At 47.7% G+C, this 6,098-nt stretch overlaps 1 long non-coding RNA gene across 2 annotated transcripts in view; it reads right to left on the bottom strand.

Moving 5' to 3' along the window:
- Positions 1-722: 722 nt before the first annotated feature.
- LOC115931844 (uncharacterized) overlaps positions 723-6,098 on the bottom strand; it is a 31,678-nt gene continuing 26,302 nt past the window's right edge. For both annotated transcript variants that reach the window (XR_010132418.1, XR_010132419.1), the window contains exon 5: positions 723-6,046. This is a non-coding gene — a long non-coding RNA (uncharacterized lncRNA). The remainder of the gene's footprint in view (positions 6,047-6,098) is intronic.

Raw genomic sequence — 6,098 nt, 5'->3', positions numbered from 1 at the left:
GGAGGGGCTCCCAAGAGCGTGTGCTTTGCAGACATTGATTCCGTGATTTCACCACCACCACTACCACCCCCGTCACTCACGGACTTCCCAAACATTGGGTAGATCATGATCTCACTTGTTTGTATTAATCTTTCTTATGTAGGTATAGCTACCCCTACATGTAGGGATAGTCTCTACATTTATTTCAATGTTTAATATTAGAAGTGTTTGGGTCTTTAGAAATTTGGTGGTGTTTTTTGTTTTTTTGTGGGGTTTTTTTGGAAATACGGTTTTGTTCCGTTGCCCAGGCTGGAGTGTGGTGGTGTGATCACAGCTCACCGCAACCTTAGCCTCTGAGGCTCAAGCAATCCTCCCACCTCAGCCTCCTAAGTAGCTGGGACCATAGGCGCACACCACCTTTCCTGGCTAATTTGGGGGGTATTTTTTGTAGAGATGGGGTTTCATCATGTCACCCAAGCTGGTTTTGAACTTCTTGCCTCAAGAGATCTGCCACCTCAGCCTCCCGAAGTGCTGGGATTACAGGTGTGAGCCACTACACCTGTTCTGGTGATGTTTTGAGAACAGAAATACGCCGTTTTTTTGTTTTTTTTTTTTTTTTTTGAGACAGAGTTTCACACTTATTGCCCAGGCTGGAGTGCAATGGCACAATCTCAGCTCACTGCAACCTCCACCACCCAGGTTCAAGCGATTCTCCTGCCTCAGCCTCCCTAGTAGCTGGGATTACAGGCATGCACCACCACACCCAGCTACTTTTGTATTTTTAGTAGAGACGGTGTTTCTCCATGTTGGTCAGGCTGGTCTTGAACTCCCAACCTCAGGTGATCTGCCCGCTTTGGCCTTCCAAAGTGCTGGGATTACTGGTGTGAGCCACCACGCCCAGCCTATGACATAGGAATTTAACTCTTGTTTATATCAACTAGCCTATGGTAAAATTGGTTTCATTATATGTTGTCTTGCTTAAAGTCACAGTTTCTAGGAAGCTGTGATGAAACTGAGGACTTACTGTATGCCATTATCTGTTTAAAAGAAATGATAAGTACCAACCCATGGCCCCTGTTTCCATGGGGCCTAAGATGAAATGCCCAAGGTAAAGGCGATGGCTTCCATCTCCCAGTCCCCCGAGCCTGTCTGAGCTCCAATACTGGTTCTCTGTCCTGTGCGGTACCCCTTGGGAAACACTGACTTTCTTCCCCCAATCCAGTGGTCCCAAATAATCACCTCTGTAGTTGCAGAAGTGGAGAAGTGGACTGAGCTTTCACGTTGCCTGAAAGATGGAGAACTCTGCCCTCTAGTGTCCATCAGCACAGCAAGTGGAACACTTCCATTTCCAAAGTGAAAAGACGGTGCCTTTAAAGATGTAACCCCAACGGAGGTCAAGGTCTGAAAGGGGCAAATTCTTTCCATGACTCCAGCCTGATAAAGACACCCACAACCCTCCCGCCACTTGCAAGATTTGATCCGGAACCAGCTTCTAACAGCTGCCAAACTAAAATGGCTTAGAGACATGGGGTAACCAAATTACAAACGCACATTCCATTTGATGCAGCCATGCCACATCTAGAACTGTATCCTGCAAATACAGAGTCGCACGTGTGCAGTCACCTGTGCACAAGATTACTGTTGCAGCTGTTGGTGTTAGTGAAAAACGGACAGTCCCTAAATGTGCACCGTAGAGAGTAGGTGTACCAGCCTCTGCTGCGTGGAACAGCCTGCAGTGGTTGAAAAATGAGGAAATCTGCACATTCATGTTCACAGCAGCATCATTCACAACAGCCAAGAGGTGGAAACAACCCAGGCGTCCACCAACAGGTCAACAGATAAACACAATGTGGTCTCTACATGCAGTGAAATATTATTCACCTTTAGAAAGGAAGGCGTTTTGACACATGCTACCACATGGATGAACCTTGAAGACAATATGCTCAGTAAAATAAAGCAGTCACAGGCCGGGCGCAGTGGCTCACGCCTGTAATCCAAGTTTGGGACCAGCCTGACCAACATGGTGAAACCCTGTTTCTACTAAAAATACAAAAAAAAAAAAAAAAAAATCACTGGGAGTGGTGGCACACACCTGTAATCCCAGCTACTTGGGAGGCTGAGGCAGGAGAATCACTTGAGCCCAGAAGCGCAAGTTGCAATGAGCTGAGATCGCACCACTGCACTCCAGCCTGGGCGACAGAACAAGATTCTGTCTCAAAAAAAAAAAAAAGACAGTCACAAAAGAACAAATGATTGCACTTGTTTGAGTTTCTTAGAGGAGTCATATGCATAGAGACGGACAATAGAATGGTAGGTGTCAGGGGCTGAGGGAAGGAGAACAGGCAGTTAGTGTTTATCGGGGACAGAGTTTTGATTTTGCAAGACAAAAAAAAGTTCTGGAGGTTGGTGGTAGTGATGGTTGCACAACAATGCAAATGTAGTTAATATCACTGAACTGTACACTTATTAGTAAAATGGTTAAAATGGTGAATTTTATGTTACGTGTATTTTACCATTAAAAAATGAAGAAATTTCTTTGCTATTGTGGCACACACACAAAAAGAAATTCTTTGTTTTCGTATCTCCTTCCTTCTAGAGATATGGAAATATCTCCAACTTATTACATAAAAATAACATGGAGAACAACATATGTATGGTGTGCTAACATTTATGCCAAAACAGGAAATACATATGCAATTGCTTGTAACTACATAAAATATCTCTAGGACCCGCATGAAACTGGTCACACTGGCTGCTCCTGGTGAGGTTGTAGGAGGCTGAGCACAGAGCCAGCAAGGGACTTTTTGGTTATTTTTATTTTGAACCGTGAGAAGGTATTAATCACACATACAGTAAGCGAAATAAAAATGCCATTTTGGGAAAGAATAAAGCCATTTATGGAAAGCCATGAATATGGGTTGCCTGCATACAGGCAGGTGTAATGGTGGTACAGATCACCATTATTCTGCTGGAAATAAAACTGACCTATATGGACCCCAGGTGCAGACCTGTTATGAACTGAATATTTATCAAAATTAAAATGTTGAAACCCTAACCTCCTATGGTGTTAGGAGGTGAGGACTCGGAGGTAATAAGGTTATGAGGATGGGGCCCTATAATGAGGTTAGTGCCTTTATAAGAAGAGAGAAGAGAGCTTGCTCACTCTCTCTCTCTCCTCACCATCTAAGGACACAATGAGAAGGCAGCTGTCTGCAAACCAGGAAGAGAGACTAGGAACAGCACTGACCAGCAGCTTGATCTTGAATTTCCAGGCTCCAGAACTGTGAGAAATCAATTTCTGTTGTTTAATCTGCGTATCTGTGGCGTTTGTCACAGAAGTCTCAGCTGAGGGAGATAAGACCTTAAGTCTTCTTAGGGGTTTAACTATATGGTCTGATCAATTACAGATGCTGATAAAACACAAACACCTTCCTTTTAAAAACTGAGATTCACTTGCTAAATGATTTCCCTGTGAGATCCTGTGACAACCATTCATGTGTGATTACATGGAAAGAATACGAAAGTGAGAGCCAAGCCGGGCATAGTGGCTACGCCTGTAATCCCAGCACTTTGGGAGGCTGAGGGGGGGCGGATCACCTGAGGTCAGGAGTTCGAGACCAGCCTGACCAATATGGTGAAACCCTGTCTCTACTAAAAACACAAAAATTAGCTGAGCGTGGTGGTGCATGCCTGTAATCCCAGCTACTCAAGAGGTTGAGACAGGAGAATTGCTTGAACCCAGGAGGCGGAGGTTGCAGTGAGCTGAGATCTCGCCATTGTACTCCAGCCTGGATGACAGAGCGAGACTCCATCTTAAAAAAAAAAAGAAAAAAGAAAAAGAAAGAGAGAAAGAAAGAGCCATCAGAACATGAGACTCCCTGTGCTTTGGGCAGCCAGGGAGACGAGCGTCTGTCTCCCTGGGGAGGGAGAGTTTATAGCTTTCTGCAGACCATGGCAGTGGGGTTGTGTTTCATGTCATGGACTCACAAAGTTGGGGGTTTCAGAAGGGACCCCAGGAATCAACTAGTGCAACTCCCATTCCACAGATCAACAAACCAAGGCCCAGATTGAGAAAGTGACGGTCTGAAGTGTCCTTAGGATGGTTTTAGGATGACATCATGCTCCGTGCCACAGCCCACCTGATTTGGGCCAGAAGCCCCTCCCCAAACTCTGCCAGCCTCACCTGGCCCCGGACCCCCACCAAGTTCCGGACACAGTGGTCTGCTCACTGCTCCTCCACATAGAGCTCATGCTGCAGCCGCCACCCCGCCCCTGCCGACCCCGGGCCTTCACTCACTCTCAACTCTACATCTTTTCAGGGTCACACTCTCAACACCACAACTACAGCTGCTTCACCATCTGGGCTGCTCATCCAAGTGCCACGCATTCTCTCCACAGCTCTAAGCACTGTCTGAAATTAGCTCACTTCTTTTCCTTTTTTTTGTCTTCTCTCTCCCCCTGAACCTGGGGCCCCTGAGGGCAGGGGCCTGGTCTCATTTGCCCTGGTAACCCCAGTTCCTCAAGCAGCATCTGGTTCATAGGAGGTGCTCAAGAAATACGCAGTGGATGAGTAAACAAGACTGAGTGACTGGAAGCCCCAGAACCCGGGCCCGGCAGAGCGTCATTCCATAAAGCACCGGCCTTTACAAAAGCCCGGCTGTTCATGGACTGCCATGTGTGGTGCGTCTGGGTGCAGCTTCACTGCCCTGGTTGGTGGGCTGATACTGATTTTGGGGTTTTCTCCTATATCATCAGAGCACATCTTCCCTCTCACAGAGGAAGACAAATTCTTCCTTGGGTCTGTAAGACTTTTCAGACTGTTTTTTCTTTTTTTGAAACAGAGTCTCACTCCGTCACTCAGGCTGGAGTGCAGTGGTGTGATCTCAGCTCACTGCAACCTCAGCCTCCCGGGTTCAAATGATTCTCCTGCCTCAGCCTCCTGAGTGGCTGGAATTACAGGTGTGTGCCACCATACCTGGCTAATCTTTGTATTTTTAGTAGAGATGGGGTTTCACTGTGTTGGCCAGACTGGTCTCAAATTGCTGACCTCAGGTGATCTGCCCACCTCAGCCTCCCAAAATACTGGGATTATAGGCGTGAGCCACTGTGCCCTGCCTGTAAGATTTTGTAATACTTAATACTAAGTTATGTGTGCCACCAGCATGTACACATAATCATTTTCTTCTCCTTTAAGTAAAAAATGAGAAAGAACAGACACATGGTACAGGGTCTGAGACAGAAAACCACTCTGGCCAGCAGCAGCATCGAAGGCACAAAGCAGCCTTTGGTTCTGCCAGGAGGCTGTTCCTCCGCCACTGAGAGAGCCCATACCCGCATCCCAGCGGCTCCAGACGCCAGCTTCTGCCAGCTCTCTGGAATGTTTTGCTCCTGATCCACTTCTGCGTCTACTTCTGATGCACTGGCTCCAGCCCAGCCGACATGCACGGCAGCAGAGAGATGGCTGTCACGTCGGCTGCTCAAGCAGTCAGGGGCCAAGTGGAATCCTGGCACTGGGGAGAACGTTCACCACAGCGATGGAGCTAGTCTGTGATTCCGCTTGAAAAGCCACCTGCTAGGCGGTTTGTCTGCTCTCAGCCGGGCACCCTCACGCACCTGCAGTGGCGACAGGTGGGTCTTGTTGCTGTGGGCTGTCCCAAGGCAATGGGCTGTAGCTGTCCCAATGCACTGAACTCTGTGCTCCAGCGGGCTGGCCCAGACACAGTGCAGCAGCTGGCAGAGCTGAGAGAGGAAGTGTGCAGTCCCCTGGCAGCCTCAGCTCAGGGCTGGCCTACAGTCACGTCTGCCACACCACTGCTCAAAGCCACTCTCCTGGATGTGCCACACTCAAACAGGGGAAACAGACGCCACCTCTTCAGATGAAGAGCTGCAAAGTCATCGATTTAAAGAGCAGCAAACTCATATAGTCATTTCTTTCTTTTTGAGACAGGGTCTTGCTCTGTTGCCCAGGCTGGACTAGAACTCCTGAGCTCAAGTAATCCTCCTGTTCACAGACCAAACTGAAGGTAGACCACCTATGCTCATGTCCCAGTGACAAGATGCAGATGAACTAGGAGAGAAGGGAGTTTTTATTTCTGTAACCAGTTACAGAGAGAAGGCCT

The sequence above is a fragment of the Gorilla gorilla genome, chromosome 22 (genome assembly GCF_029281585.2).
Source record: "Gorilla gorilla gorilla isolate KB3781 chromosome 22, NHGRI_mGorGor1-v2.1_pri, whole genome shotgun sequence".
In the NCBI taxonomy this organism is placed as follows: domain Eukaryota; kingdom Metazoa; phylum Chordata; class Mammalia; order Primates; family Hominidae; genus Gorilla; species Gorilla gorilla.
Note: the sequence above shows the minus strand (reverse complement) of the source record. Positions and strands in the feature narration are given on the sequence as shown.